The sequence below is a fragment of the Haliotis cracherodii genome, unplaced genomic scaffold (assembly GCF_022045235.1).
Source record: "Haliotis cracherodii isolate W230 unplaced genomic scaffold, xgHalCrac1.p SCAF_6, whole genome shotgun sequence".
Lineage (NCBI taxonomy): Eukaryota > Metazoa > Mollusca > Gastropoda > Lepetellida > Haliotidae > Haliotis > Haliotis cracherodii.
This window is the reverse complement of record NW_027266319.1, coordinates 14673713-14686798: the sequence shown is the minus strand read 5'-3', so window position 1 is coordinate 14686798 and position 13086 is coordinate 14673713.

The following is a 13086-nucleotide window of genomic DNA, read 5'->3' as shown; positions in this document are numbered from 1 at the left end:
CATTAGAGATGTCATCTGATTGTGACGTCATGGTAACAATGACGTCACAATGATCTACAAAGCATTGCGATTCAATTCATTGTAGCAATCTACGATGTAGATATCGCTTGATCACACCCAAGCGATATCTCCTGTGTTAGCCAGGTTTTGGGTGATACTTAGTTCGTGTATATTCTGTTACTAATGTTATGAGTGAGATCCTTTGTTCTTTTCAAAGAATGTAATACTTGTTTTGAGGCAGCGTGTGAGGCGGTATTCCGGACACGATGCGGCTATATGCAGTTTTAGTGTACCTTCCTGGTTCGGCAGACTAACACAATTCTGAAATTGTGACATCAATATTCAGCAATTGCATAGTTACTTATATACACTGTTATGTCCCAAGAAAGATATCTTTCAACATATCCTTCTAAAATAACCATGATTGTTACTGTTCAAATAAGCCATTCAGTACCAATCGTAACTCACGCAGTCAAAAATGTTATTAAATGACAGAAAGAAATACTTTCAGACGACTAATTCATAACACCCAAAACAATATTGGAATAACCAGCTTCGTCTAGCGTCTTAAGCATGATATAACTATTTACACTTTGACTGCAAAGGATCATGCTTCATTTACCTGATTTTATAAACCTCCGGTGACGTCATCCTATTGTTCTCCAGTCGGGTTAAATCTCATTAACAGGGACGTTGTAATGTACCTGGGATTGTACATAATGTACCCGGGATTTTATAGGATATTCAAGTCATATTTGCTATGTAATGTGTTATAATATCACAGGGATTTTATTAATATAACTTTCGTTCAGATTGTAACATGTAATGAAATGTAAAATCAAATGACAAATGTTTTCTTTATATTGCATCCTTCATATCTGTAGCCCAGTGAGTGTACCACAAGGCTACAGAGGTGTTGTTGAGCCTCACTGCCTTTTAGAACATCTTTTTCAAGATCCGTACGCCAGCAACAGATATTTTCCTAAGGTTCATGAAAAGTATGTTTGAAACATAAAAATGTTGATAAATGTTGTTTTAATGTTCAAAATCGGTTTATAAGTAAGATAAAACACTTCCTCTCGGGCTGTTATGATATTTAAAAAAACCTCCCTCGGGATGCGGGTTTATATCATAACAACCCTCGGACGTGTTTTATACTATACATAACACCCAAAGCTATATCCACCAATATGATGACGTCAAAGAAATATTATACAATGCATCCACCTGTCCGATTCAGAGAGGTTTAACATGAAGATACATTTATTCTTCATTTCAAATGTATTACCCTGTGATGCTTTCATCGTTGTTTCTACGGACACGATAACAAGAGCGTATTTTTCAAATGCAGTGAAGAGCAATTGAAACTGAATTTGAATTTTGACTCAAACACACAAATAATGTTCAAAATCAATCGTAGAAATGCAACGGCACCCGTGCGACTGAAAATATTACTTTAGTTCACTTAATTCAGTGTAAATTTACTATATGGGTTAAAATTTGAAAAGGTTTCACGTGCAGCAGGATCACATGATGAATCAGTTCCATGTTCGTCAATGCATTAGAAGTGAAGGCCTTTGCTACCTGATTTGTATGTAGGGAGAGGTATTAAAATAAGCGCTGCCTTGTTTACCAATCCAAATTTTCAGTTGAAACAAAAATATGTTTAAACTTGAACACCGGTCTAGGGGGCCTAACCTACAGTGTATTTAGTGGACTATTTCACTGCTTGGTAAACCAATTATCAAGTATAGTGCCTCAGTATTTAGATGCACTATCTTGTGATAAATTAGAAGTTGAAGATGAATCCCACTTTCTATTGGACTCCATTTTATGAAGATTTGAGACAGTCTCTGTTTACTAAAGCCAAAAGCATTGATAATCAGTTTAATGACTTCAAGACAACCAAGACAAATTGACATTTCTGATGAACACTGTTCAACACCACCTATCACCAATAAATAAGATGTTCATATATAAGAACCACATAATTATTATGGTTGATTGTTTTAAATATAAACCTTACATACTTTTGGAGTGTATTATATATATTTTTATCATACAGACAATCTCGCAATATATTGTTTGTGTGCACTCTGTTATGTATGGCCTTATGTAAGCGTGTATATGGTGAGGGTGTTTATGTTGGGGAGGGAGTACAGACTGAGGTAAATATTGGTTTTGATGATGATGTTCAGAAGTGGCTGTGTGTATGTAGGGGTTTACGGGGAGGAGGTTGTCGCTTTGTGAGTGTGTGGTATGGGAGGGTGTGGTTAAGGGTATGAGTGTCAGTACTGGTGTGAGGTGAAATAGGATTTAACGTCGCGTCCAAGATTATTGCATTTGTATAGCGACGTGCATGCACGTGTTTGTGTGTGTGTCTGCTTGTACTAGGAGTCCGGACTGATGCCGATTTATAGTGCTAGCTCACTGAGATACCATTCCGCAGTTTAATACTGACTCCGTGCCGAGTCGAGCGCCATACAGGGTAACAACAAGTACCATCTTTTAACGTCTTTTGATATGACGCGGCCGGGAATCGAACCCCGGACCTTCCGCTCGCCGGGCGGACGCTTTACCACTAGACCACGGAGGCGGTCGTCAGTACTGGTATCGATATATGGTGTGGGAGAGAGTATGGATGTACATAATCGTTTTGATAATGATGTTCATAAACGTTTGTACATGTGTGCACGACATGGCAAAGTAGACACAATATATGGATAAAAAAAACTTTTATTAACTGTAAATGCTGCGTTTCGGGACAGATCCTGGAACCGTTGTCAGGCAAGGCTGATTAATGATGTTGTTGTTGCATTAAGTGTTTAAGAGGTCGCCTTCTGCCTAAGCAATTTCGGCTGACCTGTCCCTCTTTGGGACTCCTGTGTGTGAGTAGGGTACACATATCTATTGTGAGTTTGGTGTTCACATAATTTCTGTTTTTGTATTGATATGATTTCTATTTTCTTATATTGATATGATTTCATTTTTATCCTTGGCTGCTCTGTTTATATACGCTCGACTAACCTGTCTCACGACGGTCTGATTAATGAAAATGGGACGGAATATATATAGTAGGTGGAGGATTAACAGTAATAAGAATTGCATACATGAGAGAGATTAACATGAGTAGATAAAATAATGACAACGGAAGGATAATAAACTCATAATACGATGGACAGAGAATACATGACGAGGAAGCCAATAGTGAGTGAGTATGGTTTTACGCCGCTTTTAGCAATATTCCAGAAATGGGCTTCACACATTGTACCCATATCGGGAATCGAACCCGGGTCTTCGGCGTGACGGGCGAACGCTTTAACCACTAGGCTACCCGACCGCCCCAGGAAGCCAATAAGACGGAGCCAATTAAACAGGGCTAAGTATACATACATTGTAAGTGTGGTGCTTACAGCTAAATACGTTCATAGTAACCTGAATTGCAGTTGATTTATGGCTTGTGGTGGAAAGTCACCGAGGATTTGGACGTTTTCTCAGTTGATGTTGTGATTGGGGCTTTTGTTAATATGGTCCGAGATGGCTGATTTACTGTCTGATTTGATGGTTGAAGTTTTGTGCTCTTTGATTCTGGTGTTGATGGGGCGGAATGTTTCACCTACGAAGGATTGTTCACAGTATATACTTGAGTATAAGCATGCTGCCGTATGTATAAACATATATTTATGTAAAAAGATTACACTGTCATGTAATGTATGATGGAGTGGAGTGGAGTGGAGTGGAGCGGTGTATGTGGCATGGGTGACTCGTATCAATCGGGAGAACCTTGTACATTTTATTCTAACACACATTATTATTATTGTTAACATAAACATTTTATTTTTACTACGATGTAAATGTTTCAAAAGTGTCTCGGAAGTCAAATTGCCTGGGCGCTCATATTTTTTTTTTTAAACTAAGAAATGACTTGATTTACACGTATGTAACATGTGACCTTACAGTAAACTATCGGTGAATCTTTGAAATCGGAATAATTGTTGCATCTTTTTCGCTATTGCGAAAACTGCTATGCTGATTTAAGGGTCAGTGGCTATTGGATGTGTGATTCATTTATATACGTTGTCGCACTGGGCCACATTTGTCGGCTTCAACTTGTTCGCGAATTATCTGCACAAATAGTAATGTGATGTTACTTGTGATTAACAGAGTCATGACTTGTAACGTTTCATACATAAACCTTATGTATACCACACGCACCTTCACTGTTGTCTACTTGCGGTGGCACTGTAATGGCGTGCAGCATAGGAAAAACTTTGGCATCATGTGGTATAGGATGAGCTGTGGCCTGCAAGGGATCTGTTGGAAAGCTGGTGATGGATATGAGAGGAAAGACAAAGGGGTTCATCCCAGGTGCATGTCGGAGATACACTGGGTTGTAGACAGACGGGGACATCGTGCAAGTATAAGATGCCAGTCAGGGACTAAAATACTCGCTATCCTATCTATCCTATCAACTATCGAGGTTGGCACTGTAGGTACATGGTTTATGCTGCACTCGCTCTTGAATTGCTGAATTCGCAGTGTCACATGGTTCTCTGTTTCATTAAAAGCAATATGGAGTGCGCCTGTGCTGCTGTCATATGAGCTGATACTGTCGTCGTCGTTCTTGAAGATGTCGGCGACGGCTACGTCTCCCTCTTGATGGAGTATTGGGTATGCCCAGGTGCTGAGACTTCACCAGGAATCAGACATCTCGACGAATTGGTGACAGGTGTGTGTGAGAACTTAAATAGGAAAAAGTGGTGAGCTACATGATCCTAAATGACGATTGTATTTAAACATTACTTATTCTATGCTACTCAGTAAATACAAGATGTGTCATCACTAAAACTAATATAAAATCATCTTATTATATAGTGCCGAATTCCAGCTAGGCTCCACGGGCGCCTTAAACTATCATTACCCCGGTCAAAGGATGAGTGTTCACTCGATTTTCTTTACATCCGACAATAAGGTAACAATGTAAAGGCGACTTCGGTTACAGAACGTTGCAACACTTCTGTCACTCATGCTCGTTGTGATCTACATGTGGCGTAGCCACTCGTGAAACTATCGCCTTTCTCCCAGTCACGAGCTTTGCGAAACGAACATTCTCGCTGACGAGTTAAATGAGAAATTTACGAGAGAATAACAAACGTCAAGAAGTGATATTAACTCCATAAATGATCTTCTGTCATTATTTTGCCTTGTCAATGTGGAACTAACGTTAAAAGGACGTCAACAGTTTGTGCACAGGTTTGACATTTACGATAGAGGGTGACACTGTTTAAGGGGAGGCGTCTCTTGCATGACAATAGCTCCGTCAAAGTGTCATGTTCACTGCAGTGAAATATCAAGTGTCGTGTTCACTGAAGTGAAAATATCACTTTTCTCAACTTCAAATAACTCCGTCTTTCACTCTGAAGTATATGATAAATATAGAATACTAAACGAGTTCCCGAGTAATACCAATCAAGCGAAAGCTCGTCAGATACCACAACTATTCACGAGTTTCATAAAATTGGTTTTACACGGAAGCGAGTTTAGTATTTTATTTATTACTTGCCATTTATAACGTTTTTAGAATTATACTATTGAGTGTGAATAGGCTGACACCTACACGATCCACGGCATAATCCAATTGAGTTTAATAAAATAATACTTCAAATCACTCGAAATATTTGGAATAGTTATGATCCGTATTTTGAATTAACCCAGTCCCCCGTGTGTTTTTTTTTTTATCAATGCACCGCACATAGCCACATGCGAAACGTTTGGTAGCAAAGTCAAAGCAAAATCGGAGTAGTGTGTCGGCGAATTTGCATCAAGTCTGTGGTATTTTTCAACCGTTTAATGGAATTCAATGTACAGCCGTAGCTGTGGTCACTCATGTATTTTGTGTCCCATGGCTCAAATCTATTTGCGTCTGTACCGTGTTCCACTGACCTCGATAATCTGTTGGATGAAGGCACAGCTCTCTACAGTCACATAGTTAACACCGAAGGCTATGAGGGGTATTTAGTTATCAGATCAGTCACAGGTGCTCCAAATATTGAAGCAGGGAAAACAAATTTCATAGAATCATTTCAACAAGCAATATTGATATTCCCGTCACTTTTGGTAACTTTTAATGATGTCTCCATCGCAATTTTTACGGATTTTGATTCGTATGCATTATTTGACTCTCCTCAGCGGAATGGTTTGGGTCAGATTGAACCGAATGGACAAGCGGTTTTACCTATGTTTAGTAGTATGGATGTGTGAAGATTCCGGGGTAGAATAGGTCGACAGCAACCCATGATTGTCGTAAAAGGTGACTATGCTTGTCGTAAAAGGCGACTAACGGGATCGGGTGGTCAGGCTCGCTGACTTGGTTGATGCATGTCATTGATCCCAATTGCGTGGATCGATGCTCATGATATTAATCACTGGATTGTCTGGTCCAGACTCGATCATTTACAGACCGCCGTCATATAGCTAGAATATTGCTGAGTGCGGCGTTAAACAACAAACCTACCAACTGTTACATCTTAACAGTATATCAGGCAACTATGCTTGTCGTAAGAGGCGACAAACGGATCTGGTGGTCAGACTTTGGTTGTTGCATGGCATCGATCCCAATTGCGTGGATCGATGCTCAAGATATTAAGCACTGGATTGTCTGGTCCAGAATCGTTTATTTACAGAACGCCGTCATATAGCTGGACTATTGCTGAGTGCGGCGTTAAACGACAAACCAATCAATCATCATCATATGAACTCAAACCAGTCATTGGTACAAGTAAACCACATTCCACAACAGTTACTGACACTGGATAAAAAAACAGTACATAGAAAAAGACCAAGTAACTCAACTCATCATGATCACAATTACTATTATTGAAAGAAAGACATACAAAAAAGAAACTGACCAAAAAACGTAAAACATGAGACGAGGAATCTCCATTATTGATTAGTCCCGGTATTGAAATGTTCTCCAACTACGTGATAATATTTTGAGTATGTGCATCTGTGGTTGTGACAAAAAAACCTTATCCAGTATGACTTTTTTTGCCATATGGAGCACTTAGTATTTTCATTTACATTATTATAACCAAATACCAAGTGTAAAAAGAATGTGATCTATTATTTGAGTATGTGCATCTGCCAATGTTGTTGGCAGTTTTGATACTATTTCCATATGTTTACATTTGTACCAGAAATTGCTTCCATTTCCTTCGATCTACTTTTTAAACAAAGACCCAGGTTAGAATAGGTCTTCAGCAACCCATGCTTGCCGTAAGAGGTGACGAACAGGATAGGGTAGTCAGGCTTGCCGATTTGGTCGATGCATAACATCATATTCCAATTGCGTAGTTCGATGTTCTTTGTGTCAATCACTGGATGATCTGGTCCAGACTGGATTATTTACAGACCGCCGTTATATGGTTGGAATACAGCTGAGTGCGGCGTCAAACAAGAAACTATTTTTAAATAGACCTACCCTAAGCAAATGTATCATCTGTATTGCCAAATACTCAAAATGAATAATATTTTGTTCCACAACAGCGTTGTGTTATTTGTGGTTAATATAATTATGCTCCTTCATGCCTTTCAGTAACATCATAATTATGCGTTTGTAAGGCATCACATATGGCGGGGAACTTTAATGCTCTGCATCAATGTTTTCTTGTCGCAACTCACATACTTTAACTTAGACTAACGACTGTCGTTGCGCTGCAATACGATCGCCTTGCACCTCAAAGTTTACAATCACGTCACAATACCTGGTGACGTAATTTGTGGAATTTGTTGGAAGATCCATCGGCGAAACAATGCCATATGACGTCAGCCTAGCAACAAGGTTGCTAGGGTCATCGAGTGTGCATAGGCTCCTCTCAGTGATCTATCATCTCCACACGCAATGTCATTGAATAAGCCAAGGGATGTTGAGAGCTTTCAATATTTGTTCGTGAAACGTGTTCCGAGAGTACATAAGCACGCGTTTTGGTATTACACAATAGGTAATACAGCTGTATGTTTATTAAACGGGTGATCTCTCCACGGGCAAGTAATAAACATGGTTATTAAATCACATTTTGATTGATAAATAAAGCTGTACCTTTGAGGATTTGACTTTAAGTGTATGATTTTCGGCTGCACTTCGATTCAGCAGTTGCGCAGTGAACACACAACCACGACAGTCTTAAACTTTCCCACACTTGGAATAATCTGTGAAAGCCAAGTTATCCATTACCATGTTATATTTAAGAGGTTTACACTAAATGTGGTCGAAATATTATTATAGGTGTTTGCAGAATCGATGACATCTCTGCTGACACTAATGGTATGTAACAACTCCCTGGTTTTAGGTACAATATCTAGCAGAACATGGTCAGGTTTCCTGTATAATGGTGACATGGCATTCAATCCCGTGACGACCCGGGATCGCGAAAAAGACTTCCGATTAATAATCCACTTAAACTCGAAAACCAGAATAAAATATGTGAAGCACATCATCTTTTATTTAGATGGTAGACGCCATAAAGGAAATGTGTGGTGTCATAATACATGTACACTGTAAAGATATTTTTATGAAACTGTTGTGTTTTTCTGAATACACCAGCGACAAAAAGTTACTGTGCTGCTATATCTCATTAAGAACTGAAATTGATAAATACATGAGTGAATATTGTCCAATGCCGTATTAAGCAATATTCCAAATTTATCAGTGCCTGTAAATACTCGACAAATCAATGTCACGCCCAGTCAAACATTGTGACGACTCCATTTTCAGTTTATCAGTTCCATGACACACACACACACACACACACACACACACACACACACACACACACACACACACACACACACACATACATACATATCACTTGTAAATAAGATTTATCTGCATTCAAGACGGTGGGATATGTTAGAACGTTATCAGAAAACATTCAGCAAAACGCTCCGTGTGCATACATTAAAGTCACTTTTTGCAGGATTCAGTGATTTCGTGCAGTCATGAAAAAAGGGAAAAACAGGATTTTGGGGAACTGATACAAATGTTCGTGCATGATTGTTGCATAAATACCGGCGTGGGGCAGAGTAAGGATGCAGCATCAATAAGAACATCATAGAAATGCCGGGGGCACGGGTGGCCCAGTCGTCTAAGGCGCCGCGATTCGCTGTGCAGAGTTGCGTCCCTTGGGCACGCCAGAAACCCGGTTCGAAACCCGGTTCGCCCCGATTATGTTTCTAGGTTTGTCTGCACCATACCCGTGCTCGTGGGTTTCACTTCGGGCTTTCCTCCCACATTAAGCGGACACGCCGCGATATAACTGGAATACTGTTAAAAGCTGCGTTAAAACCAACTCACTCACTCACTCACTCACTCACTCACTCACTCACTCATAGAAATGCCGAAACTCCCACAAGAGGTACTGGTATAGCCGATATGGGGGACTGCACGGCTCCCCAGCAGGACACACGCTACTAAGGATATGCCTGATTTGACTTTATGAGCACCTTTTGAGTGGACTCTGTTTGACTCGTGTTAATGTAATGTTGTATTTTGACCTCCATGTCTCTTTCGCTCGGCCTTAAGGCAAGTGCACTATCGATATTGCATTGCAGTTTTCATTAAAATAATCATCTTATCGTTAACACCCGTCTTTGTTTCTTTTCATGGATCTACTGAACAAGGTGATCAGTTTCTTTTTCCCGACCTCAAACTGCACCGATCATTTGCAGATTCGCACCCACTACCCTCCCTTCAGGACCCTCTTTTTTTAAATTTACTAAAATTGTCAACGTATAAATAAATAACACGTTAACTCATTTGGTGATATGACTAGTTCTCCAGGTTGCGTCGCCCTTTGCTGGTATGTATGTTAACTTAGAACTCGCACGCGACACCGTTGTATGTGTGTTACATTGCAATGTTCATGGCATCAATCAGCAATCCAATCTCATTAAAATCAGACCTTAGTTCTCGCTACCGCTAAACAAAGATCTGAGGACATCCCATTACGGGTCACGTCAGAACGAACTTTCGTTAATTTTGACCGACCAATGAAATGACTGACAAAAAATCGACATTAGCCAATTGGAAGGCAGCTTTCTCGAGCTATACGACACTGGTTTCAAACAGGCGACTACTTTCGAAATATATTTTGACGAATTCTCGATTAAAAATGTTAAAACTGATAAGAAGAACATTCTGGAATGGCTTATAGATTGTATGGATATAATCATAAAACCCGTAACTGTCAATCGGAATACCGCGTGTTAAATATTTCGTGGTTGTATGATCAGAAAACACATTCCGACTGTCACTTTCACGATCTGGTAAGCGACGCTCTGATTGGTTGGATGAAAGGTCGTTCTGACGTGACCCGTAATGGGACCTCAGATCTTTGTTTAGCGATAGCGAGAGCTAAGATCTGATTTTAATGAGATTGGTCAGCAATTATTATATTAAATTAACGCTAACCCTCCGCCGATCACAATAACAAATATGTGCCACGTTCCTGGTCCAAACATTGGGGACTTATATGTTGCCTCGCCTCGCCTCGCCTCATCCGTTCTTCTCGCAACTGTATCTTAATATCCGGCAAAATCCACAAGTCTTCGACCTATAAGCGGGCTAATACTACAAATGGAATTTTAGCCCATAATTCACCAATCACCAATTGAGTGCGTGAGTGAGTATGGTTTTACGCAGCTTTTAGCAATATTCCAGCAATATCAAGGCGGGGGACACCAGAAATGGGCTTCACACATTGTACCCATGTCGGGAATCGAACCCGGGTCTTCTGCGTGACGAGCGAACGCTTTAACCACTAGCTACCCCACCGCCCCACATGTATAGGAACAATCACATAATATATACTGACAGATAGACGACCCAACACAACATATTCAGCACTAAAAAGAAGAATTTATCTTTTAGGAAGTTTAAAGAACAGGTATTGAACTGAATTTATATAGAGTTCCATATCTTTGACGAACGGAATTGGAATTATATAGTCTAACTGAAAAATTCAACAAGAGGGATACGACGCATTTCAATACTATCATATTGTTTGATATCTCCCCTAAGATGCAAATAGAAAGCATTTAATTAATAACAAGCATGAAATACTCCTATCCCCCGCCAGTATGACATGTCCGTTGTGTGCAAGCTATTAGCCCCCGTGGACTATGTTCACTGGACCTTTTTGTAAATGACGCACTAAAAAAGTTATTACTTGTGTTTCTTGCCATCTGTAGTTTATGATAGAATACGTATCTGTATTTGTGATGAGTTGTGTTATTACTTAAACAATAATCAGAGAAGTGAGGGAGTTCTTACTTTACTCAGATATCATTGAGAGCAGGTGTGATCACAAAGTGTACTGAGAAGTACAACACCAATCATCTGATGATCTGAGTAGTAGACTGGAGTCAGTAAACAAGTCCAATGTAGCTCAAAGACAGTGAGTTGTGAATGAGCTGAGTCGTTTTCTGCACAGTAAAGAACACTTAAACTTTTAGTTTTTCACACAGTTGACATCCAGAGTCAAGGGGCGTTCAATAAGTTTTGCAACTTCAATATAAGACCAAGTCGTAGAACATCTTTTGCACTTTTATTTTTCAATATAATCTCCATTCACCTCAATACACTTATTCCATTTGTCCTTCAAGATTTTAATACCACTTTTATAGAAATCCGCAGATTGGCCCTCTAACCACGCCTCTGTTTCAGCCTTTATGTCCTCGTTATCCTGGAAGCGTAGGGCAGATATTATTTGCCGGAACAGGAAATAGTCACTGAGGGCTAAGTCTGGGCTGTAGGGTGGGTGATTTAACTGTTCGAATCCACATTCACATATGGCGGCCTGTGCAATTCTCGACTTGTGAACCGGAGCGTAGGCATGCAAAAGTAGAATACCACGTGTTAACATCCCACGGCGTTTCTGGCGAATATATTTCCGCGATTCGTTCATTACATTAGCATAATACTGTCCATTGATTGTAGTTGTTAGTGGCATGAAATCAATCAGTAATTTGTCTCTTGCATCCCAAAATATGGAGGCCATTTCCTTGCCAGCCGATGGTTGAGAGCGAAACTTCCTCGTAGGCGGAGAATTGGGGTGCCTCCATTGCATGGATTCCAATTTAGTTTCTGGGTCCCAGTCGTGGATCCATGTTTCATCACCTGTCACTAGACGAGAAAGAAATCCGGCTTCATCAGCAGTATAGAGATCCAGGAGGTCTCGACAACTTTCAGTTCTCTGATGGCGATCTTGAGCTCTGATGTTTCTAGGTACCCATCTTGAAGATACCCTGGACATACCAAGATGCTCATGAACAATGGTTCCAACTGATATTTTGGAATTTCTCTAGAAATTTCAGATACTTTCACTCGTCGGTCAGACAAAATTCTTCTTTCTATAGCAGCAATGGTTTCCGGTTTGGTGACATCTGAAGGCCTGCCTGACCTTGGGTCATCGTCTATGGACTCCCTACCCCTTTTAAACTGTAGAGACCAACGTGGATTAATCAGGAGCATCCTTACCCATAACTTTACACACGGATAATGGATTTCTTTTGCTTTGCATGCCTCCTTGGTAAGGAACTTTATCACAGCGCCTTGTTCATGTTTGAGAGAGTCCATGATTGTGACCACCCTTAGGTGATTGTAGCCATCACATCTAACTTATTGTTGTGTCTGGAAATTGTTATGACACGTGCCAACCTGATGTAATGACCAGAGTCACACCAAGTTGACATTGTTTGTGTAAACACAAATGCCCAAGATGCAAAACATTTTGAACGCCACTCGTAACTAGGACATATTCACATTCAAGCTGCTCGTAGAGATCCTGAAGTTTCTGCATGAAATCAGTACGTGAATGTGCCATCCTGTCCACGACAATTTTGACGAACATAAACACAAACAATGCAGAACATGCCAACAAGAAAGGAAATGTATTCAATAATGCGAGACGAGTTACATCACATAGATGGACACTGTTGTTGAAACACATACACAGCTAAACCATGTGTAGTGTCTCCTGCATAGACCTCATATCCTTTGGAGGTCTCTTTCACTGTAGTCATTGATGT